Consider the following 25,858-nt stretch of genomic DNA (forward strand, 5'->3'; position numbering starts at 1 on the left):
ACCTTGTCTCTCCACTTAACTGCAAGTAAGCTTGGCCACATTAGCACTCAAGGATGTCGGTGAATTCCAGTCTCATGCCTTATCGTCAACATAACCATCGAAAAAGAACCGGATCGGCTATGTCGTATTAAGGATAGAAAGCTAAAGCTCCGTCTACCATCCTTGTTGGGCCATTCAGTACCGATCGGCCACCGTGCCATCCCCTGCCAATGGCATCAATTGGATGAGGTATGCAGCAACACGGATTCAGCACAACGCTCTCTCGGCCGTAGTCATCATCCCAGACCTGGGAGCTGTAACTTCTCACTCATGTAGCTCTTTGTCCTCAGCATGCTCACATGGCTAAGTGTATCTTGTTACAGTACTCTCAACAAGAAAAAATCCTTGGCAGTAACGATAATCGAACCATGGTCTTCTGTATAGCAGTCAGATACAGTGACAACTTAGCTAAAGAGACGGACTCACAATAAGGCACTTGTCACGAAATTTGAAGCAGAATTATCTGGAAACCATAAGTAAGATTTAATTCAGATACCTTCGATCATTTCAAGTAAATAGAGGACCCATCCGGATAACCGTGTGTGTTAAAGCGCCGCTTCTGGGACGGGGAGCTGCGCCAGCCTCGGATCAATTCAGTCCGGCGGATTAACGACTACTGTCGGTGTGCCGGCCAGCCTGGATGTGGTTTTTAGGCGATTTTTCACATCCCGTTAGGTGAATACCGGGCTGGTACGCAATTCCCTTCTCAGTAATACAATTCGCAAATATTAAGAAAACTTTCGCTCACTTTAACATGAGTAACATTAAATGGAGACGATTTGGGTACACATATTCCGTCCCTCGCAGGGGGGGGGGGGGGGGAGGGAGCAAAGAGGTGGCGCAGGAGGGGTATCTGGTCACCCCTTAAAAACTAACTATGTCATATCCGTTAATATCCATGCCGATCCTGTGTCGACGCGGGACAAAGAAGGAGAAGAAGATTCCAAGTGGAGGACTGGTTTTACATACCCGCTCCGCAAGTCACTGTACAATGCATGACGGAGGATTCTTCGCACCAGTGTTAACGACTTTCTGTCAATTTCCTTAATACGAAATAGCTGATCCGTTTTTTTTTTCGATGGTTATGTTGACGATAAGACATGAGACTGGAATTCACCGACATCCTTGAGTGCTAATGTGGCCAAGCTTACTTGAAGTTAAGTTATTCAGCTGGAGAAAATGAGTGTCTATATGCTTGTGTGCGAGCTCTAACTGCCTTAACTTTATTGCCGGCCGGAGTGGCCGAGCGGTTAAAGGCGCTACAGTCTGGAGCCGCACGACCGCTACGGTCGCAGGTTCGAATCCAGCCTCGGGCATGGATGTGTGTGATGTCCTTAGGTTAGTTAGGTTTAAGTAGTTCTAAGTTCTAGGGGACTTATGACCACAGCAGTTGAGTCCCATAGTGCTCAGAGCCATTTGAACCATTGAACCTTAACTTTATTCTCATGGTGCTTAGCTATCTACAAGGTGTTTCCGTAAGAGCGAGCAAAAAATGTAACATGGCATAGAGAATGCTTCGATGAACAATTTGAGGCAGGGAACCTGGGGTCGGAAATGTCAGCTTAAAGAGATGTGGAAGTAAACTTGTATACCACTTTGTCTACACTACTGGCAATTAAAATTGCTACACCAAGAAGAAATGTAGATGATAAATGGGTATTCACTGGACAAATATATTATAGTAGAACTGACATGTGATTACATTTTCACGCAATTTGGGTGCGGAGATCCTGATAAATCAGTACCCAGAACAACCACCTCTGGCCGTAATAACGGCCTTGATACGCCTGGGCATTGAGTCAAACAGAGCCTGGATGGCGTGTACAGGTACGGCTGCCCATACAGTTTACACATGATACCACAGTTCATCAAGAGTAGTGACTGGCGTATTGTGACGAGCCAGTTGCTCGGCCACCATTGACCAGACGTTTTCAATTGGTGAAAGATCTGGAGAATGTGCTGGCCAGAACAGCAGTCGAACATTTTCTGTATCCAGAAAGGCTCGTACAGTACCTGCAACATGCGGTCGTCCATTATCCTGCTGAAATGTAGGGTTTCACAGGGATCGAATGAGGGGTGGAGCTGCGGGTCGTAACGCATCTGAAATGTAACGTCCACTGTTCAAAGTGCCGTCAATGCGAACAAGAGGTGGCCGAGACGTGTAACCAATGGCACCCCATACCATCATGCCGGGTGATATGCCAGTATGGCGATGACGAATACACGCTTCCAATGTGCGTTCACCGCGATGTCGCCAAACACGGATGCGACCATCATGATGCTGTAAACAGAACCTGGATTCATCCGAAAAAATGACGTTTTGCCATTCGTGCGCCCAGGTTCGTCGTTAGGTACACCATCGCAGGCGCTCCTGTCCGTGATGGAGCGTCAAGGGTAACCTCAGCCATGGTCTCCGAGCTGATAGTCCATGCTGCTACAAACGTCGTCGAACTGTTCGTGCAGATGCTTGTTGTCTTGCAAACATCCCCATCTGTTGACTCAGAGATCGAGACGTGGCTGCACGATCCATTACAGCCATGCGGAAAAGATGCCTGTCATCTCGACTGCTAATGATACGAGGCCGTTGGGATCCAGCAAGGCGTTCCGTATTACCCTCCTGAACCCACCGATTCCATATTCTGCTAACAGTCATTGGATCTCGACCAACGCGAGCAGCAATGTAGCGATACGTTAAACCGCAATCGCGATAGGCTACAATCCGACCTTTATCAAAGTCTGAAACGTGATGGTACGCATTTCTCCTCCTTACACGAGGCACCACAACAACGTTTCACCAGGCAACGCCGGTCAACTGCTGTTTGTCTATAAGAAATCGGTTGGAAAATTTCCTCATGTCAGTACGTTGTAGGTGTCGCCACCGGCGCCAACCTGGTGCGAAGGCTCTGGAAAGCTAATCATTTGCATATCACAGTATTGTCTTCCTGTCGGTTAAATTTCGCGTCTGTAGCACGTCATCTTCGTGGTGTAGCAATTTTAATGGCCATTAGTGCAGCATTACTGTTTTCCAACTGATTTACAAGTAACATGCGTACAAGTTTACGCGTACTGTGCTGTTTATTTACATGTACATTTTTTATTTCCTGCAAGGAAACAAGGAGGACGAGCCTGATTACTAGGAAGTCATGATGCAGGTTTTGTTTATTTGAGCTTCGTGCAAAGAGTTCTGCCTGAGTTGCTGGAGAACGTAGCCTTGGTTGTTCGTGAGGGGATATGGATACAACATAACGGTGCACCGCCTCACTTTAGTGTGGATGTCCTCAACCATCTCAATGCTGTACTGCCTGGTCGCTGGATTGGAAGAGCAGTTCGTATTCCATGGCCTGCGAGGTCATCTGACCTGAGTCCCCTTGATTATTTTCTATGGGGCTATCTAAAGTCACTTGTGTATGAGACCCCAGTGGATACAGAGGTGGAATTAGTTGCCAGAATTGTAGCTGTCTGTGATGTGTTTCGAAACACAACAGGGATATTTGTCAGGGTGTGTCACAATCTTGTTCGCCGGTGTCATGCTTGCATTGAGATTGATGGTCGTCAGTTACAGTACATTTTGTAAGATACAGTACAAATGGTACGTTCATTGTGTGAGAGGTGGTATTTGCAGTTAACTGTAACTAATGTAAGTATAAAAGTACACAGTAATGTGATTTTATTCCTATTATTTCCTTAAGCTGGCTTCTCCGACCCCAGGTTCCCTCCCTCAAATCGTTCAGTGGAGCATCCTCCGTGTTCTGTTATATTTTTGCACACTCTTACGGAAACATCCTGTATATGATGATGGCGGCCGAATGGCGCACAGTATATCTCGAATTCAGACACAGGTCCTTTAAATTTGAGCTTTTCTGTTATACCTTTAGGTGGGCTCTATCAACCTGTCACGAACCTGGTAGCATGTTTCTAAATTCTTTTGATGTATGTTGTCATGCCTTCTCGATGAGGACTCCAAACGCTGGTATGCGATTTCCTCCACAATTGCACTGCACCTTCCCAGAACCCTCCCAATAAATTGAAGTCTTCTATTTTCCCTCCCTAGTACTGATTTTACGTGGTTGTCCCATTTAATATCACTTTTATACTTACACGATGTGACGTACTCAAGATGTTACCAGTAATCTTGTAATCTTTTTTAAAAATTGTTTTAGGCTTTATCTTACATTTATCCTCATTTAAAGCGAGCTGCCGTTCATTGCATCTGCTGGACATTCCTTACGTTCCTTAAGGACAGTTACAGACATACGCTTCACCAGTCCTTTTTGCTTCGAACAAGTGTTCTGTCTTTGATGGCTTCGCTGGCGACAGGATGGTAATGACCGAAATAAAAAAATATATTTTCTCTTAACTCTAATTCCTAAATATTTTACTAGCCGTGACGCTAACAACTTCCTATTCTGTAATAGATTTATAAGGGTTTTTTCTAATTAACGATTGACATGTCTCTGGTAGCAGCCATACACACCCCACCGGTATCACTATAACCGTACGTTCCACGCTGGGCTGTTCATGGTAATCCGCTAGTCAGTAGCTTGGACATCCAACATATTCCTTATAGTAATCTGCGGTTCCGAAAGGGATATTAAAGTCAGCACCTCTTTTGGCAGGCTACTTCTTGTACATTTAATGGAAGATAATTGACATACGTGAGGAACACGTGTGAATCTGAGATCACATCTGTCCTCTTAAGAACGACTAGTAAGCCCTGTGTCCAGTCAACAAGCTGGTACGATTCTAGATAAGTTCGTACTCTGTTCACTAACAGACAGTGCGCTACTGGAACACGACCTCAGCTTGGGCACAGTTGTCTGTGACGATATGGATCTCATAGACGAACAAAGCGAGCTGAATTTCACAAGATCTCTGTCTATGGAATGCTATTTCGCACGGATGGAGATATCCACTCTACCAGGTCTCAGGATATGAATCCAACAGAGGAGGCATGGGATTCATTGCAGAGACGAAGCGAATAGCCCATCTTATCAGCTGCACCCCTACCCCTGTCCAGTAAGTCTTTATCGGGAATAAGATCGACTCTAAATAGACTTCTGAACCATTCCATATAGAGCATGTCATGTCACTGTGAACATACACTACTGGCCATTAAAACTGCTACACCAAAAAGAAATGCAGATGATAAACGGGTATTCATTGGACAAATATATTATACCAGAACTGACATGTGATTACCTTTATCAAAGTCTGAAACGTGATGGTACGCATTTCTCCTCCTTACACGAGGCACCACAACAACGTTTCACCAGGCAACGCCGGTCAACTGCTGTTTGTCTATAAGAAATCGGTTGGAAAATTTCCTCATGTCAGCACGTTGTAGGTGTCGCACCGGCACCAAACTTGTGTGAATGCTCTGAAAAGCTAATCATTTGCGTCTTCTTCCCGTCGGTTAAATTTCGCGTCTGTAGCACGTCATCTTCGTGGTGTAGCAATTTTAATGGCCAGTAGTGTTCAAAAATGGTTCAAGTGGCTCTGAGCACTATGGGACTCAACTGCTGTGGTCATCAGTCCCCTAGAACTTAGAACTACTTAAACCTAACTAACCTAAGGACATCACACACACCCATGCCCGAAGCAGGATTCGAACCTGCGACCGTAGCAGCAGCGCGGTTCCGGACTGGAGCGCCTAGAACCGCACAGCCATCGCGGCCGGCGCCAGTAGTGTATTTCGAACAACTACTTTGGTGTTGTGGATGATACTTTTCAGAACATTTGCTGTTGCAAGTTTTGGTCACTTGTACGCCAAAGGTCTTGCGCTTAAGATTTGGGGTTCCCTGTAAATCTTCAGACGTCATGTTCATGAAAGTTGTTCTTATATCCTGATATTGTTTGACCTTTGTACTATAGTTTTTTATACTACCTGTGCTGTGAATGTTGAACTAAAGTTATAACGAACTGGTCGTGCGCTAGCGATTCCCACAACAGAGCTGAGACAGTGCTGACATAGCTTTAAATTCGTCTATAAGTACAATTCTTCTTACACAATGTAATAATATTCCTTGGAACCAAATTGCTTAAACACTCCTGAAATCTTTTTACTGTTAGCAATAGGTTCCAAGGAGCTGAACTTCAGTATTATTTTGATACGGGTGCTGTATTTAAGTAACTCACTCCTTCCAACAAACATTCAGTCAGGAATATATGGCAATGGTGAGAGATTTAGTTAGTCAAAGTACTAATACCTCAAGAAGCAACTTCTCCTTCGATACCTTTTAAACTACAGAAGTTTACCTCTCTGAACAATGTGCAATAAGGAGAACGTGCTGGGACAATACTTGGAAGGCGGAGAAGCGATTCCATGTTAACAATCATCGCCAAGGCCTCTGTGAAAAAAAAAAAAGAAAATTAAGAAACCTCTTCCGTCTCTTTATCATAGCTTTTCCCGATAGCGATTATAAATGTTCTACATCTACATCTACATATATACTCCGCTAGCTACCAAGCGGTGTGTGGCGGAGGGTACAATTCGCACCAAAGTCATATTTCCCCCCCTCTGTTCCACTCGCGGATCGCGCGAGGGAAAAACGACTGTCTGAACGCCTCAGTACGAGCTCTAATTTCCTTTATCTTTGAATGGTGATCGTTGCGGGATTTGAAAGTTGGTGGTAATAATATATGCTCTACATCCTCAGCGAAGATCGGATTTCGGAATTTAGTCAGCAGCCCTTCCGTTTAGCGCGTCGTCTATCTGCAAGTGTGACCCACTTCAAACTTTCTATGAGATTTGTAACGCTCTCGCGATGGCTAAATGTACCAGTCACTAATCTTGCCGATCTTCTTTGGACCTTCTCAACCTCTTGAATCAGACCCAACTGGTAAGGGTCCCATACAGACGAACAATACTCTAAGACTCGACGAACTAACGTACTGAAAGCAATTTCCTTTGTTGAAGGACTGCATCGCTTCAGGATTCTACCAATAAACCGCAATCTACAGTTCGCCTTGCCCGTTACTTGTGTAATCTGATCATTCCATTTGAGATCATTTCGAATAGTCAGACCCAGATACTTGACGAATGTTACCGCTTCCAAAGACTGGCATTTATTATGTACTCGCACATTAATGGGAATTTTCGCCTTGTTATACGCAGTAGGTTACACTTACTAACATTGAGAGATAACTGCCAGTCATTACACCACGCATTCATTTTCTGCAAATCCTGATTGATTTGTTCACAACTTTCGTGTGATACTACTTTCCTGTAGACTACAGCATCATCGACAAACAGTCTAATGCCGCTGTCAGTACCATCAGCTAGATTGTTTATGTAAATCGTAAAAAGCAGCGGACCTGTTACGCTTCCCTGGGGCACAGCTGAAGTTCCGCTTGTTTCTGTTGAAGTCACACCATTCAGGATGACATACTGCTTTCTGTCTGTTAGAAAACTTTCTATCCAACCGCATATGTCATCGGACAGACCGTAAGCGCGCACTTTTTGGAACAAGCGACAGTGCGGGACTGAGTCGAATGCATTTCGAAAGTCGAGAAATATGGCATCAACCTGGGAGCAGGTATTTAGAGCCTGTTGCATATCATGCACAAAGAGGGTCAGCTGCGTCTCGCATGACCACTGTTTCCTAAAACCGTGTTGGTTTCTGCAGATGAGCTTCTCAGAGTCTAGAAAGGTCTGAACGCAAAATATGTTCCACGATTCTACAACAAATCGATGTCAGTGAAATTGGCCGGTAATTATGTGCATCCGATTTTCTCAGAATGAATGGCCAGGGGATCAACGCTGAGTGCGCAGCTGCAGGTTTGCTACGGGACTGATAGTTGTTAATAGACGGACTAGAGCAGAGCTGCGCTTATCGCGGCCGGTGATACCAGCGCGACAGGCGCAACTCTCCGTGCAGCTGCTTTCTGCTCGTATCTGCCGACATTGCGTCAGCATGGCATTGCTCCAGAGGCTGCAGCTGGCGTAGAGTGCAACCAACAGCCGCCACTGAGCTACGAGAACATGGAAAGCGCCCTGGCTGGGGACATTCGCCTCATGTACTGCGATTAAAAATAATAATAAAGACTGTTAAACACACCTCGCAGCAGCTATCGTATATCGAATAGCAATTAAAAGAAAGAGACATCTCCGTCAACATCGATTCGAGCGTCATATAGTCCCCCACTAAATTTGGATGTGGCGACAGATTAATCTGTAGCGTAGCCCGAGGACTGGGTTAGGTTGAAAAGTGAATGCTGGTGGCATATTCGTGACCCAAAGAATGTAAATACGAAATATACGTTCTGTATACTGATTGTCCCCTAGCTTAACCGGAAGTCTGTGTCCGCCATTGACAACATATGCTCCATATTTAATACACGTCAGTATGTCGCCGTGTGAACCTTTTTTTGTGATTATTTCAACTATTTGGGTGTTAATCCGTCGTAGTCAACATTCGCTCCATTTTTCTACATAAGTAACTAAATCTACATATATATATCTACATACACACTCCGCAATCCACCATACGGTGCGTGGCGGAGGGTACCTCGTACCACAACTAGCACCTTCTCTCCCTGTTCCACTCCCAAACAAAACGAGGAAAAAATGACTGCCTCTGTACGAGCCCTAATCTCTCTTATCTTATTTTTGTGGTCTTTCCGCGAAATATAAGTTGGCGACAGTAAAATTGTACTGCAGTCAGCCTCAAATGCTGGTTCTCTAAATTTCCTCAGTAGCTATTCACGGAAAGAACGCCTCCTTTCCTCTAGAGACTCCCACCCGACTTCCTGAAGCGTTTCCGTAACACTCGCGTGGTGATCAAACCTACCAGTAACAAATTCAGCAGCCCGCCTCTGAAATGCTTCTATGTCCTCCCTCAATCTGACCTGATAGGGATCCCAAACGCTCGATCAGTATACAAGAATAGGTCGTATTAGTGTTTTATAAGCTGTCACCTTTACAGATGAACCACATCTTCCCAAAATTCTACCAATGAACCGAAGACGACTATCCGCCTTCCCCACAACTGCCATTACATGCTTGTCCCACTTCTGCAATGTTACGCCCATATATTTAATCGACGTGACTGTGTCAAGCGCTACACTACTAATGGGGTATTCAAACATTACGGGATTCTTTTTCCTATTCATCTCCATTAATTTACATTTATCTGTATTTAGAGTTAGCTGCCATTCTTTCAAAAATGGTTCAAATGGCTCTGAGCACTATGGGACTTAACATCTGCGGTCATCAGTCCCCTAGAACTTAGAACTACTTAAACCTAACTAACCTAAGGACATCACACACATCCATGCTCGAGGCAGGATTCGAACCTGCGACCGTAGCGGTCGCGCGGTTCCAGACGGAAGCGCCTTTAACCGCGTGGTCACACTGGCCGGCTGCTATTCTTTACACCACTCACAAATCATGTATCCTCCTACAGTCACTCAACGACGACACCTTCCCGTACACCACAGCCTCATCAGCCGCACATTGCTATCCACCCTATCCAAAAGACCATTTATGTAGATAGAAACCTGCAACGTAAATTCAAAGATACTGTAATCCGTAACAGAACAATTATTGGTGCATATCGTTTTTATTTATCATGCTTCTATGCATACGTATACACGGTTCACTCACATTAATGTGACCACTGTCTATGTTCGACGTCAATGTTCAAAACCATTCACAGACTGCAGTTGGCAGCACTAGCAGTGGAAGGTATATAAAGCGTGTATGGAGGGCGCGGAAAACAGTGCAGTCGTTGTCGTGATGCGAAAACAGAGAGATTTATCTGGCGCCCAAAAGCGCACAATCATTTACTTTCGGGCCAGGATGGAAGCATTTCCGAAACGGCTAACTTTGTAAACTGTTCGTGCGTCGCCGTGGTTAAAGTATACCGTTCACGGGAAATTGGTGCTATCAGCAACCGGCGCCGAGACAGCTGTGGTATACCACGGGCATAGATGACAGGGGTGAACGATGATTGCTCGGATGGGTATGGCCGAATAGACGTGCAACTGTTGAGTAACTGACCACCCGAATGAACCAAGGGGTACCAACAGAGTCTCCTCAACTACCGTGCTGCATGCGTTGCTGCGTATGGGCCTCGTAGCAAGCACCTGGTTCATGCACGCATGCTGACAAGGGGACCCTCCATACTGTAAATCACGGATTTTGATGCGCTTCAAATATATTGTAGAGGCACTTACTCTGAGTACCTGGCTATCTGGTTTTTTAGCAACGGGCCTCGGTTTTTGAGAAAACCGATTTTGAAGTTCATTGCGCGCTTTCTATACCGGTAACATTACGTATATTCCGGGCAAGACAACGTAGCGCAGCAGTAAGAGTTCACGGCTACCGCGCTAGAGGACCCGTGTTCGAATCCTGCTCCCATATGTTTTTTTATGTATGCAAGAACCGTCCGGAAAGTTTGGTGCTAACGTTCAAAAGCGACTAGAGGAGTTAACTGGGAAATACAGAAATGTAGTCGTGTCCTGCACGAAATCCGGGAAGTTCACGAAACTGGTGTACGAAGAATATTTGCGTTCTGTAATTCTTCGGTGCGTGGGACAGAAAAAATGTGTCTTCATTATCAATTCGTGGGGAGGGCAAACAGATTAAACTTTATACGATCATCTATTCACTGATGAAAGGAAAGCGAGAACCTGCACCCTAAAAGTGGTCACACCAAAGTGCACTCCTTATTGCCAGCCCTGCGATGTTTATTTTTACCGACAGGTGAAAATCTTCACAAAAATTAATCAGAATGCTCCCGACTTGATGAAATATAATAGAGAGATCGCTTCTAGGGAAGATTCGATAAAATTACATTCGCTAATCCTACATCAATTCAGCGCACCTAATTTTGAAAGCATGATTAGATACGCATGGCTCGCATCGAAATTAGCGGATGAAAGAGAAATCTTTTTTAATGCAAAAGAATTGTGTTTCTCGGTATCGCTCATGAAGAAACCGTGCGCCTGCAAGACGGTTGCTTTCATAAAATGCGCGTGCTGCTGCGAAAATCTGTGCTTCGGTTGTTTCTATAACTATCACCCACAATATTGTTCCGGCACATCAAGCAACGTGGACGTTAAAAAATAAGATTTTGTAACACTGTATGAAAGAAAAAATTAATAACTGATTATATCTTTATAATTTCACACACCTTACACTGTTTGTTGCTATTCTTTGAAATAAAATTGAAAAATTCGGTCGATTTTGAAAAAAAAAGTACACCAGAAGGATTCGAACACGGTACCGCCAGCACGGCAGCCGTCAACTGGTAACGCTGGAAATCCATATCCTCCTATTTCCATCTATTGTACTATAAATTTTTTTCCTTATTTTGTTACCTAAAGATTTGACATTTCTGTGTCTTTATATATTGTAACTGTTCTAATATATATATATATATATATATATATATATATATATATATATATATATATATATATATACATGCATTTATGTCGATTTATAATTGGTTCGTTTTGTAAATATTATTTGTATTTTTACACTGAGTCTGGCCCAGGGAAAACTATGCTATCGAACGATTATATCGATAGGTCGTGTGGAGAACCAAAGTGTTTAGGATCTTTGGTAGTGTGAACTCTGCCGCATGGAGCGCGGGCAGAGGGAGTCTGGCTGGAGAAGGGTGGTGGAGCAGGTGTGTTGAGTGTCGCTCCCGCGAGTTGCCGCGCTTTCGGGGCTTGGCAGCATGTAATTGCGCTCGACTTGCTATGATAGTTTCTGACACGGTGTCGCGGACGGGAAACATTAGCTGGTGCACATCAAGAGCCCGTTTCGCCTGGTGACAGTGTCGAGAAGAAGGCGCGCCAACATCCAGCTTCTGCAACAGCGACGGCCGACAATGAGTGACTGTCTCCCCCTCCTCGACCGACGACTTCAAACCTTCAATCAACCAACAAGGAAGACTGAAAGCACGCAAAGTTTTAGAACTGTATGGCAGACCTCAGCTTTTAAAATTGTTGCATCACAAAATTACAGCAACTCAGCATGAACCTTTGTTGCTCATTGTCCCAATTGCATTACCAAGCAGGGTCCCTATCTTTTCCGGAATGAACTCGAGTGTCGTTGAAATTCGAACGCCAGCATTAAAGTAATATCATTCCATTTCACTGCTTTAATTTCAAAGTTCAGTTAAAGTATTCATAGCTGGCTACAATATTTAGATTACACAAGCACAAATTAAGAGTGCGAGTTTTGTTACCATATTTTCGTTTACCTGTGACTGCAGCTCAGCTTGGTACGTACTAAATTTTACTATTGTTAATTGTTCAGAATCATTTAATTCAAGTTCAAAGTTAAATCTCTTATTTCTAAACTGCGTAGATTCAAGTAGCTTTTGAAATGATTGTTGAGGTAGCCCAAGACTAACCTTACTTTATTGAATTTCGTAGTGATTCAGAAACATAGTTCACTATTAATTTCAGTCACCAAATTAACTTTCAATTTTCCGGTTTTATTAATTCTTTTGCTAAATTAAGTCAGAGCGTAGCGAAATTTATTACTTCTGACAAACATTCAGTTTTCACACAAGACGTGTCAACCTTCAGTTGCCACGCTTTTAGTGCTAATTTTATGTGCATTAATCTTTCATTTTCAGTTATTATAGTAGTTGTCCATAGGACTGGCGACCGTAATTTTCCCCAAATCTCAAATATCTAATTAACGCCAATTAATTGTTAACGTAACGACCGCACGTTTACTTTCTTTATTAATTTTACCCTTTTCTCAAAATTAATTTCCACCAATTTCATTTGCATTTTTCCTTTCATTTAGATGTAACCCTTTCCTCCCTCTTTACTGACAAATTAATTTCGGTGACGGTTGCTTTTCCCAAATTTCCATTAGGTACACGCGGTTTAATTTTTACTGTCATTAAGGTCGATAAGTGAGGGGGAGGTTGCAAACCTTTACCGCTGCGCTACGCTGACTTCCTAGGAATACATGTATGTTACGGGTATACAAAGCACACAATGAACTTCAAAACCGATTTTCTCAAAAACCAAGGCCCGTCACTAAAAAACCGGACAGCCAGGTACTCAGGGTAAGTACCTCTACAACATTTTTGAAGCGCATCAAAATCCGTGATTTACACTATGGAGGGTCCCCTTGCGAGTGCTGTTCATTGGCGACGAATGTTCAAATGGCTCTGAGCACTATGGGACTTGAGGTCATCAGTCCCCAAGAACTTAGAACTACTTAAACCTAACTAACCTAAGGACATCACACACACCAATGCCCGAGGCAGGATTCGAACCTGCGACCGTAGCGGTCGCGCTGTTCCAGACTGTAGCGCCTAGAACCACTCGGCCACACCGGCCGGCTGCGACGAATGCAGCTGGACGTTCACTAAGTGGTGACAGCAGGCCTTTACAAATGAATCACGTTTTTTGCGGACAGCTGGCCGTTGGCGTGTGTGGCGTGGAACGTCTGAAAGCAAACACTCTGCAACAATCGTCGGCAGGGTCCAGATCGGAGGAGAAAGCGTTACGGTGTGGGGAATGTTGTCGTAGCATTTCCTGGGTGATCTCGTCATTCTGGATGGCACAATGGATCAAGATAAGTATGCATCTATTCTTGTGGACCATCTCTATCCCTACATGCAGTTTGTTTTTCCTCGGCACGATGGCATCTACCAGCAGGACAATGCAACGTGCCACACAGCTCGCATTGTTCGTGCTTGGTTCGAAGGGCACCAGCATGAGTTTATCGTACTCTCCCGGCCACCGAACTCCCTGTATTTAAATCTAATCGAGAATCTGTGTGACCACCTAGATTGGGATGTTCGCGGCACGGATCCTCAACCGAGAAACCTAGCGCAGCTCACCAAAGCACTGGAGTCGCCATGGCTCCACATCACTGTTGATACCTTACACGTCTCGCAGCGGTCCTCGCTGCAGAAGGTGGTTATTCAGCTTTTTGACAGGTAGTCACATTAAAGTGGCTGGACAGTGTCATTTAAAGTCCCACTCCGCGTTTTTCTGTCAGTATGAGAACGCTAATCTCAGGAATTACTGAAGTAATTTTGATACGGTTTCCACCAATAGATATATTGTTTCACGAGGATGCTTTGTGTATGTAATTTATAATTATTGTGATGATGAGTGTGCAACACATGTATTGTTATCTGTTCCTTATTTAAATGGCGTTTATCGTGGGAATTATGGCAGCGTCCAGCTGGTCTGCTGCAGAGGAGGTGGTATCTGGCGCGAGGTGCAGTAATGTAACAACCGGCACGACTCCAGAACGATGAAGTTTGACTGAGTTCTCCCACCATTTTTTCCGTCTACATGGGAAGCCTAATCTCGGAACTACTGTACGGATTTTGATACGATTTTCACGAATAGATAGATTGATTCACGAGGAAGGTTTGTGTATGTGAGTTGTTACCGTTACGCCAGACAAGTTGTCCGGTGATAGATTCTTAGTGCTGTCCGGGGCCGGTCGCTAATGAACAACAAAAAATGCAACCTGGGAGCTGCTATGTATTTCGACTACATCAGTTCTTCCCTAGCGTAAAAAATGTGACAAGAAACTAAATATGTTGTCGCAGTTCAGTGGTTACGACTATCGCATATCTACGTTCATGACATCTAAAGCCGGCCGGAGTGGCCGTGCGGTTCTAGGCGCTACAGTCTGGAACCGAGCGACCGCTACGGTCGCAGGTTCGAATCCTGCCTCGGGCATGGATGTGTGTGATGTCCTTAGGTTAGATAGGTTTAATTAGTTCTAAGTTCTAGGCGACTGATGACCTCAGAAGTTAAGTCGCATAGTGCTCAGAGCCATTTGAACCATTTGAGCCATGACATCTAAACACTAAAATTATCTGCCCAAGATGAAGCTCAGGAATTCATTTCTTCACGTGTGTGACATTCGTGGCTCATTCGTTGAAGAACTGTGAATGACTGGAATTACGTGCCCGCTTGTGTAGCTGAAGTAACTAAGTGGCGCTGGTCCTGAAGTTTAAGTGTCGAAGCAAATTTTCATCATCAGTGTTAGTCCAGCGAGGGGAGGATAGAAGGTGGCGTATTGTTTCTGGGCAGCGGGCAATGTGCCAGTGTTACGTCTATGCAATGCCTTGTGGAATGAGGCCATTTGCGTCTACATACATACGCCGCAAGCCACCGCACGGTGCATGGCGGAGGATACGTTAAACCACTACTAGTAGTTTCCTTTCCTGTTCCACTCGCAGACAGAGAGAGGGAAAAACGACTGTCTATATGGAAACGGAAATGAGCGTTTGGCGTCATTGGCCGAGAGGCCCTGTACGGGGCAGGTCCGGCCGCCTTGGTGCAAGTCTTATTACATTCGACGCCACATTGGGCGACTTGCGCGCCGGATGGGGATAAAATGATGATGAAGACAACACAACACCCGGTCCCTGAGCGGATAAAATCCCCGACCCAGCCGGGAATCTAACCCGGGCCCCTTACGACGGCAGTCCGTCACGCTGACCTTTTTTTTTCCATTCAGCTATCGGGGCGGACACCGTCTATGTGCCTCCTTGTGAGCCCTAATTTCTCGTATATTATCTTAATGGTCCCTACTCGAAATGTACGTTGGCGGCAGTAGGACCTTTCTGCTGTCAGCTACAAATACAGATTCTCTAAACTTTAGCAGTAGTGTTATTCGGAATTAAAGTCTTCTTCCCTCCAGGCATTCCCTCTTGAGTTCTCGAAGCATGTCCGTAACACTTGCTTGCTGTTCCAACCTGCCGGTAACAAATTTAGCAGCTCACGTCTGAACTGTTTCGATGTCTTCTTTCAATCCGACCTGGTGCGGATCCCACACACTCGAGTAGTACTCAAGAATAGGTCGCACTAGCGTCCTACATGCGGTCTCCTTTGCAGATGAACCATAATTTCCTAAAATTCTCCCAATAAACCGAAGTCGACCATTTCAGTCCATTTCATATCGCTTCGCAACGTTTCGGCCAGATATTTAAACGACGTGACTATGTCAAGCAGTGGCCGTGTGGTTTGAGGCATCATATCACGGACTGCGCGGCCCCTCCCGCCGGAGGTTCGAGTCCTTACTCGGGCATGGGTGTGTGTTGTTCTTAACATAAGTCAGTTTAAGTAGTGTGTAAGTCTAGGAACCGATGACCTAAGCAATTTGGTCCCTTAGGAATTCACACACATTTGAACATTTTGTGCCGGCCGCTGTGGCCGAGCGGTTCTAGGCGCTTCAGTCTGGAACCACGCAGCTGCTACGGTCGCAGGTTCGAATCCTGCCTCGGGCATGGATGTGTGTGATGTCCTTAGGTTAGTTAGGTTTACGTAGTTCTAAGTCTAGGGGACTGATGACCTCAGATGTTAAGTCCCATAGTGCTTAGAGCCATTTGAACCATTTTGAACATTTTATGGCAATCAGGGCACTACTGATGTTGTATCCGAACATTACGGATTTGTTTTTCCTACTCATCCGTATTAACTTATATTTTTCTACATTTACAGCCGGCTGCCGTTCATAACACCAACTCGAAATTTTGTCAAGGTTATCTTGCATCATCATACAGTCACTGATCTTTGACGTCTTCCTGTACACCACAGCATCATCAACGAACAGCTGCAGATTGGTGTCCACCCTGTCCATCGGATCATTTATGTGTGTAGGAAACAGCAACGGTCCTCTCATACTTCCCTAGTGCACCCCTGTCTCTGATGACAGGTAACGCTGTTGATGGTGTCCTGCCAGCGGTTGGGCGCGTCAAGCCCAGTAACTCTGTCGCTCGTTCAATTTGTGACAAATCTTTAAACTGAGTGCTTCAAGGAACTAATTATCGAAATGATACGACTAATTTTTATTGATATAAATAACATATACCTTATAGAGACAATTTGATTCATAGCAACTGTTCAGAACGACGGTCGCCAGTATCATTACAATGGAGCATAATATTAAAATAGGTGTGGGTGTTCCCTGGTGGATATTGGAGGGGTCGGGATAAGTCAAAAACACCTCGTAGTAAACATAAATCTTTATTTACTTCCCAGTAGTGTATACGGTAACTCGCGTCCATGTCAGTGAGACAGTGGGTGGTGAGCGTCGTACCCACGGAACACAATTCATGACGCATAGAGGTGACCACAACTGGCCTTTGCTACGTGTAGTTGAGCACAGCGGCGAGGTGAGCTTTCGACATGTGCATACTCAGGCTGGCCCTCCCCGATAGCTGAGTGGTCAGTGCGGCGGTCTGTCACGCCAAGGGGCCCGGGTTCGATTCTCGGCTGGGTCGGAGATTTTCTCCGCTCAGGGACTGGGTGTTGTGTTGTCCTCATTATCATTTCATCCTCATCAGTGGAAGGCAACGGGAAACCACTACTGGAATCACTTCCCTAGACGCTCATGCGGTGGACCTCTCTGACGAGGCTTCCCCCAAGACAAGACCTGCCCTAAGGCAGAACACAAAGTTTAAAAAATACTCAGGCTGCTGTTAGTGCTGGTTCAGCTGTAGGGCGAGCTGGCTGTCGGTCGGCCCAGTGTAAGGTAATGGAGGCATCGAAAAACGAACTCCAGTCCTGTGTCTTGCTAGCACAGTCTGACACTGGAGAACGCTCACTGGGTAGGAGGGTGGGAGGGCCTCAGTGCTACTCTCGGCCCACCAGTGCTGCAGCTGGACCCTATGGCAGCAGGTCCTGTCCAGATGACGTTTGAGCGGTGGCAGCCGCAAGGTTGGAAGCCCATGTTGTAGCGAACGCTGGTTCAATGGCGCACCGACTTGGTGACCAGCCTAACGGGATGGCAGTATTTATACGCACCAAACAGGATTGATTGCAGTGTTGCTGCCGCACATGTCACGTACGCCACGTGCCGAAACGTCCCCAGTTTCAGTAACTTGCTGGTTACTGACAGACAGGCGGGCTGCGGCACCTAAAAGGGCAGTCTGGCGTAAAGCTTCGGCTGCGCTTTACAAGTGGCCCTCTTACTACGACGGGCCATCATGCGCCAGGCTCGCGCCGTTGCAATATTTTGCACTATCTCTCAAACAGCCCTGTTTTCTGATGCATCATGAGGCAGGCAGCTAGGACCCTACCATCTAATTTCTCTTCAGCTTTTAAGCGTTACAGCTGGCCGGAGTGGCCGAGCGGTTCTAGGCGCTACAGTCTGGAACCGCGCGACCGCTGCGGTCGCAGGTTCGAATCCTGCCTCTGGCATGGATGTGTGTGATGTCCTTAGGTTAGTTAGGTTTAAGTAGTTTTAAGTCTAGGGGACTGATGACCTCAGATGTTAAGTGGTGGTGGTGGTGGTTAGTGTTTAACGTCCCGTCGACAACGAGGTCATCAGAGACGGAGCGCAAGCTCGGGTTAGGGAAGGATTGGGAAAGAAATCGGCCGTGCCCTTTCAAAGGAACCATCTCGGCATTTGCCTGAAACGATTTAGGGAAATCACGGAAAACCTAAATCAGGACGGCCGGAGACGGGATTGAACCGTCGTCCTCCCGAATGCGAGTCCAGTGTGCTAACCACTGCGCCACCTCGCTCGGTAGATGTTAAGTCCCATAGTGCTTGGAGCCATTTGAATTCGACAGTTTGTTCGTGATCTCTAAATACCTACTTTAGGGCCCTCTGTCGTATTTATAATTTTGACCAGAAAGCTATGGGACATACTGTTTGCAGAGGAATAGGATATGCGCTGAAGGACAGAATTGCAAAAAAAAAGTTGTGACCCACTCCAGATTCGCACGTTAGCACCAAGTATAGAGACGAACGACTTGTCTGACATAGCAACAGTAAATTCACTCGTGCTCATAAATTAAGGATAATGGTGATACATAGTGAAACGACACTCTGGTGGGCGGTTTGCGGGTTTAAATCTCCTCGGGGTATGAACATGCGGTGCATTTGACCTACGGTCGTCGCACGGTGACGCTGGCAGCAGTCCACATACGCAGAGTACGGTGCAGCGAGTAAGTGTGCAGACGTTTCCAGACGTACTAATGGTGACTGTGTGTTGAAAATGGCTCAAAGAACACATATTGAGGACGTTATGAGGGGTAGAATATTAGGACGACTGGAGGCTGGTCATCGATCACGTCTGGTATGCTCTCGGTCGACGTATTGCTGCACATCTTCAAACTGCTACGACACTTCAGGAGCTCCAACATACACTGGTTCAAGAATGGGAGGCTATACCCCAGCAGCTGCTCGACCACCTGATACAGAGTGCGCCAACCCGTTGTGTGGCCTGTGTACGTGTGCACGATGATCATATCCCATATTGATGTCGGGGTACATGCGCAGGAAACAGTGGCGTTTTGTAGCACATGTGTTTCGGGACGGTTTTCTCAACTTATCACCAATACCGTGGACTTACAGCACATTTTGCAATTATCCTAAACTTATGAGCATGAGTGTATATACACAAACCTTCCTTGTGAATCATTCTAACTATTAGTGAAAACTGAATAAAATCCATACAATAGTTCTTGAGGTTAGCCTTGGTTCAAATGGCTCTGAGCACTATGCGACTTAACTTCTGAGGTCATCAGCCGCCTAGAACTTAGAACTAATTAAACCTAACTAATCTAAGGACATCACACACATCCATGCCAGAGGCAGGATTCGAACCTGCGACCGTAGCGGTCGCTCGGCTCCAGACTGTAGCGCCTAGAACCGCACGGCCACTCCGGCCGACGAGGTTAGCCTTCACATACAGACAAGGGACATATGTATAGAAAGGTGCAAGAGAAGAATGCGCACGGGGTGGACAAGCTCAAAAAACTAAAGACGCTGTCCAGATGGAGTCCAGTAGCACTGTAGCATCAAGCACCACAACGCGTACCATGCCCAGCTGAAGTCATAATTAACTCACTTCCGAGTTCGGGAAAACAAGAACCCTGCAGAAACTAAAAAAATTATAAAAAAAAAACGAATGAGACCCCGTAGAAACGAATGGACCCATCTGTCTATTCAACACGCTAGCCAAGGTGCTGAAACCTCTTCTGTGCGTTCGCCTTCGGCTGCCGAGGGAGTTTATGCTTCAGCCTGGCCGGAGACGAGGCAAATCCGTTGTTTATGCTGTTAACCATCCGATGTACGTAATAGATAACATCCCCTACAAACACGCAATAACAATAACGATAGATATCGTAGGCGGCTTCAAGGGCTTATTTATAATGGTCAGCGATGTACGCAAGAATAGGAGAGATCCCGATATCCTATGCGCTCTAAAGCCTCTTCTGCGACTTCTGAAGAAACAAGTAATACAGAAAATCATAAAGGGATGCCTATAGGGTTAAATACGGATGTACGCGGACACAACGCTGGCATCGTGGCGCGCGCGAACCACCTGTTAGTGGTCAGGACTAGAATAGCACTAAAGCGAAGTGCGTGTGGTGTGCAGGCGGTGGTTCACGGCCAACAAGCTCGCGACTGCTGCAAACAAAACAACTTATCTAAAGTTAAAAGCAAAACAAAAACAAGGGAGAATAAAATGACTAAGCAAATAGAGTGTACGTACTTAAGCGTACTTTTAGATGAGAAGCGAGGCTACCCTGGGCGCATACACTTCACACAAGATAAGACAACAATAAAACATCAGCAGCTGTCTTCCGTAAGCCACATTACTCTGTGCAGCAGAAGGTTCTTCTCGTATGAAGCATCTTTCACTGGTGATCGGCTCCGTAACACATACGTAATTCTAAACGAAACGTGCTGATTTACTTTGTATCTTCTCTATTAATTCTAATTACAGCGCACAAGTCTGACACCCGGGCGCCGTGAAATTATGATATTACTCCTTGCAATGAGAGCGGGTCCTCGTGTCCGTAACATGTTTTGGAAGCCTAACACAGGAGCGCTGCCCTTGTCTTTAGAGGATTAGGAGATCTCTGAAATCGGCCCAAGGACATGTGTGAGTGTACCTAAGACGATAAGGGACGTTCCACAAGACGAATATGGCCGATACAGCTGATCATAAATTATAGTGCTACAACATATTGTCTCATGATGGGAAAAACACCTAACGAAATGAGTAAAAAAACTACAGACCAACGTCACTTTCGTTAATTAATCGTACAATTAAGAAACGTTGCTGAAGTCGCACAAAATGAACTGTTTTTGACTCTGGCCCATAGAGGTGGCACAATGTTAAGACACGAACTCGTACTGGGGAGGACGACCGTTCATATTCCCGTCCGCCATCGAGATTCAGGTTTTCTGCAATTTCCCTAAATAGCTTAAGGCAAACGTCGGGAAAGTTCATCCCCAGGGAGCAGCTATTGTTAAAAGCGATTGTACCATCGAAAATGTCAAGGAATCTGTGAAAGCATAACTAGGCAAACGATGTCTTTTACATCTACATGACTGCTGTGCAATTCATATTTAAGCGCCTGGCAGGAGGTCCATCCAATCACCTTCACACAATTTCTCTACCGTTTAGCTCTCGAATAGCGTGTGGGGAAAATGAACGGTTAAATCTTTCTGTGCGACCTCTGATCTCTCTTATTTTGTTATGATGTTCATTTCTTCCTATGCAGGTTGGCGTCAATAAAATATTTTTCTCAGAGGAGAAAGTTGGCGATTTAATTTTCGTTAAAGATCTTACCGCAACGAAATGGTTTAACGATTGCCACCCCAAATCAGTTGTCATATCCGTAACACTCTCTTCCTTATTTCGGGATAGTGTTAAAGGAGTTGCCCTTGTTTGAAACTTTTCGATGCCCTCCGTGAATTCTGTCTGATAAGGATTCAAGGCTCCCATACCGCACAGCGTACACCTGTTGCATCTTCGCCGGCCGGTGTGGCCGTGCGGTTCTAGGCGCTTCAGTCTGGAACCGCGTGACCGCTACGGTCGCAGGTTCGAATCCTGCCTTGGGCATGGATATGTGTGATGTCCTTAGGTTGGTTAGGTTTAAGTAGTTCTAAGTTCTAGGGGACTGATGACCACAGATGTTAAGTCCCACAGTGCTCAGAGCCATTTGAACCATTTTTTTGTTGCATCTTCTAAGAGTTCTGTCAATAAAACGCAATCTTTGGTTTGTCTTCCCCGCAAAATTATCAGTGTAATCGTTCCAATTTAAGCTGTTCCTCATAACTACGCCATCGGTTTGCTTATAGAATATGTTGCCCATTGAAAGTAAGCTGATGAGATGCACTTTTTAAGGTGATCTCTCATACCCTCTGCGATAATACTTTCTGTGACATCATGTTATGAGGAACCATAGTAAAGTTAATGCAACATCGAAACTGACCATAATATTTCTTGGACTCAACCTGAAGGATTTCAATTTTTCAATAAAATGAACAAAATCATTAATATAAATGTCAGTTTTTCCTATTTACTTGTATATGCGTTCATACTCGAACCAAGCGGTTGCCAGGATGGTTTAATAAACTCAAGTCAAATAAAGGGAAAATGAGCTGAAGATACGAAGTTTGTGTTGGGAAGGGCACTCAGCTTGGGTAGTTCGTGCACTAATGTTGACAAGTGTGTTGTGATGGTGAAATGGTTAACATTTCTGCCCACCAAGCACGCCGGCACGGCAGCCAGCGCGTTCGGTCAGAGAGCTGGTTGGCCTCTGTAATAAAAAACTGAGTGAAAGGATCAACAACGAACTTGAACAGATGTCATGTGACATCCGCAAGGACAAAACACAACGATAAAAAAAGGCAAGAAGACCCTGCTTCGAGTCCCGGCTGCAGCAAAAACTTTAATTCATTTCTTCTGCTTCGATCATTATCGTAAAGGAAAAGACGTTCAACGATACGCGGACGAATGCTGACCGCTGTGATGTGACCACTTTTTCCGCAGTTGAACATGGCGCAGCTTGCAGGGGTACTGCGGGAGGTTTGTAGGCTAGGAAAAAAACATGTATTACAGAAATACATGTTTAGACATCTAGTTCGCTAATGAAATGAAACCTCATCTGGCAGACCTGATACCTGATAGATGTTTGAAAGGTTTCCCTCTCATCAATGTGGACGGATTTTCACAACCGCCTACTTTATACACCTAAGCCGACGACTATGAGCAAGTCCGTGTTATAACTGTAACCGTGCGTCTACTGGGCGGTACATGTGTTGCTGATGGTGCAAAGTTATAGGATCGAATCTACTGAGTATCAACACAGAAATGATTTACATTCTTGCTTCTATACTCCATCGGCGAGGTGCTCTACCAGAGTACAAATTTTATTAGGACAACCCTGGTCATATGACTGTAGTACGTTTTACATTACTGAAGTACATGCAGGTCTGAGTAATAGATGAAGCAAGTTTTTTACTGTTCGTGTAATTGCTGTATGTCGGTAACATTGTACTCGGTGTACCACTATTCCTGCTACACTTTTAGAGACGATACAGAGAGAAATTCGTAGATCAGATACTACATAGGAATATACGTCCAAGAACAGTCCGTTTCTTTATTACAAGGAAACCAGAATCGACTCACGTTATTAACTCTCACGCTAATATTCACTCTTCTTGTGTAATTTTCCTGTGTGGTGATCTAGCCACATTGAGTTCCTACATAACTTCCTCCGTTTACCAGGCTGCCTCACCGATTCGATCGCACTTCCCATTCAGTCGATAAGGAAGATGAAGCAGTACTAAAGTTAGTATGCCTGAGCACATGTACACACATCAAAAACAGTTGTGCATCACTAGGGTTCCCAGCACTCCTGAAGATAGACGTTGGCTGTGGATGTTCTATCACAGACACAGTCCCTTTGACTGTTCAGAGATGTGACTAAACCCGCACAAAGATGTAAATAACCATGCATGAGCAGCGCATGTTAGACGGAGGGGGTCCCGACAACCGATCAGTTCCAGTTATTCCACCAGGGAGGAGGTACACGGCTCGTGTTGTCTGTAGTTCAACCATGCCTAGACGGTCAATACCCGGTTCGATCGCGCCCGCACTGTTACTTCGTGCCAGGAAGGCCTCTCAACAAGGAAAATGTCCAGGCGTCTCGGAGTGAACCAAAGCCATGTTGTTCGGACATGGAGGAGATACAGAGAGACAGGAACTGTCGATGACATGCCTCGCTCAGACCGCCCAAGGGCTACTACTGCAGTGGATGACCGCTACCTACGGATTATGGCTTGGAGGAACCCTGACAGCAACGCGACCATGTTGAATAATGCTTTTCGTGCAGCCACAGGACGTCGTGTTACAACTCAAATTGTGCCCAATAGGCTGCATGATGCGCACCGTCACTCCCCACGTCCATGGCGAGGTCCATCTTTGCAACTGCGACACCATGCAGCGCGGTACAGATGGGCCCAACAACATGCCCAATGGAACGCTCATGATTGGCATCACGGTCTCTTCACCGATGAGTATCGCATGAGGTTACCTGCTGTTTTTGGGTGGCATTATGTGGGGCCAACGTACGCCTCTGGTGGTCATGGAAGGCGCCGTAACGGCTGTACGATACGTGAATGCCATCCTCCGACCGATAGTACAACCATATCGGTAGCATATTGGCGAATTATTCGTCTTCATGGACGACAATTCGCGCCCCCATCGTGCACATCTTGTGAATGACTTCCTTCAGGATAATGACATCGCTCGACTAGAGTGGCCAGCATGTTCCCCAGACATGAACCCTATCGAACATGCCTGGGATAGATTGAAAAGGGCTGTTTATGGACGACGTGACCCACCAACCACTCTGATGGATCTACATCGAATCGCCGTTGAGGAGTGGGACAACAGTGCCTTGATGAACTTGTGGATAGTATGCCACGACGAAAACAGGCAAGAGGACGTGCATCAATCCAAGAGGACGTGCTGCTGGGTATTAGAGGTACCGGTGTGTACAGCAATCTGGACCACTACCTCTGAAGGTCTCGCTGTATGGTGGTACAATATGCAATGTATGGTTTTCATGAGCAATAAAAAGGGCGGAAATGGTGTTTATGTTCAAATGATTCTAATGGATCTAAGCACTATGGGACTTAAACATCTGAGATCATCAGTCGCCTAGGCTTAGAACTACTTAAACCTAACTAACCTAAGGACATCACACACATCCATGCCCGAGGCAGGATTCGAACCTGCGACCGTAGCAGCAGCGCAGTTCCGGACTGAAGCGCCTAGAACCGCTTGGCCACAGCGGCCGGCATGGTGTTTATGTTGATTTCTATTCCAGTTTTCTGTACAGGTGGCGGAATTCTCGGAACCGAGGTGATGCAAACTTTTTTTGATGTGTGTAGTTAGAGTACATCGATATGTTGATAGTTCACGGTTAAGCGCGACGTAATGCGACAGAAGGCCAATGCTAACAGTGTTTTCCGGATCACGAGACGATTCTTCAGTAATTTTTACCCGAGTGGAACAACTACTGCGGGAAATGTGTGACGGATTTTGTGAAACGTATCATAAAACTAAGCTTCGTGTACGACAGGTGATACCGAAATAATCGAGGATGAGAACTGTAAAAACCAAAAGATAGCTTTATATGCCTCGGATCGTCACTTCTGTGTGTTTTAAGATCTAAAATGTAGTTTATGAAGATGCCCTGCGTCGATCTGAAACCGATTTTTTTCCTTCCAAGTAAAGCTACCTTAGCCTCAATTACTGCTTACGGAAAGTAAGCATATATACACCAAGATGTTGAGCTCTGGTAAACGAAGGCAGGATGGGATTGCGACGCAGACAAATTACTTAGGTGATATGTGGCGTCAAGGTCAGTTGTGACGTCCAAGGAGTAATGCTACAGGAGGCGTACACTGACAACCCGGTTCTCTCTCCTTTTGTTACCTTGGGCTGAGTATCACGTGTGTGTGTGTACGGTCATCGCGGCTCAGTTATGTTCCTGAACGTATTGTACTCGATCTTGTTGACAAAAGGCTGTAGATACCCATAGCGAACTAT

General features: G+C 45.4%; 1 protein-coding gene and 1 non-coding gene across 2 annotated transcripts in view; one reads left to right on the forward strand and one right to left on the reverse strand.

Moving 5' to 3' along the window:
• Window positions 1–25,858, reverse strand: part of LOC124722239 — a 357,025-nt gene that overhangs the window by 261,254 nt on the left and 69,913 nt on the right. The window lies entirely within an intron of this gene.
• Trnas-gga lies at window positions 18,109–18,192 on the forward strand. Its single transcript is given in 2 exon segments — window positions 18,109–18,148; window positions 18,158–18,192. It is a non-coding gene; the product is annotated as a tRNA-Ser (tRNA).

Source organism: Schistocerca piceifrons, chromosome X (assembly GCF_021461385.2).
Source record: "Schistocerca piceifrons isolate TAMUIC-IGC-003096 chromosome X, iqSchPice1.1, whole genome shotgun sequence".
Classification (NCBI taxonomy): domain Eukaryota; kingdom Metazoa; phylum Arthropoda; class Insecta; order Orthoptera; family Acrididae; genus Schistocerca; species Schistocerca piceifrons.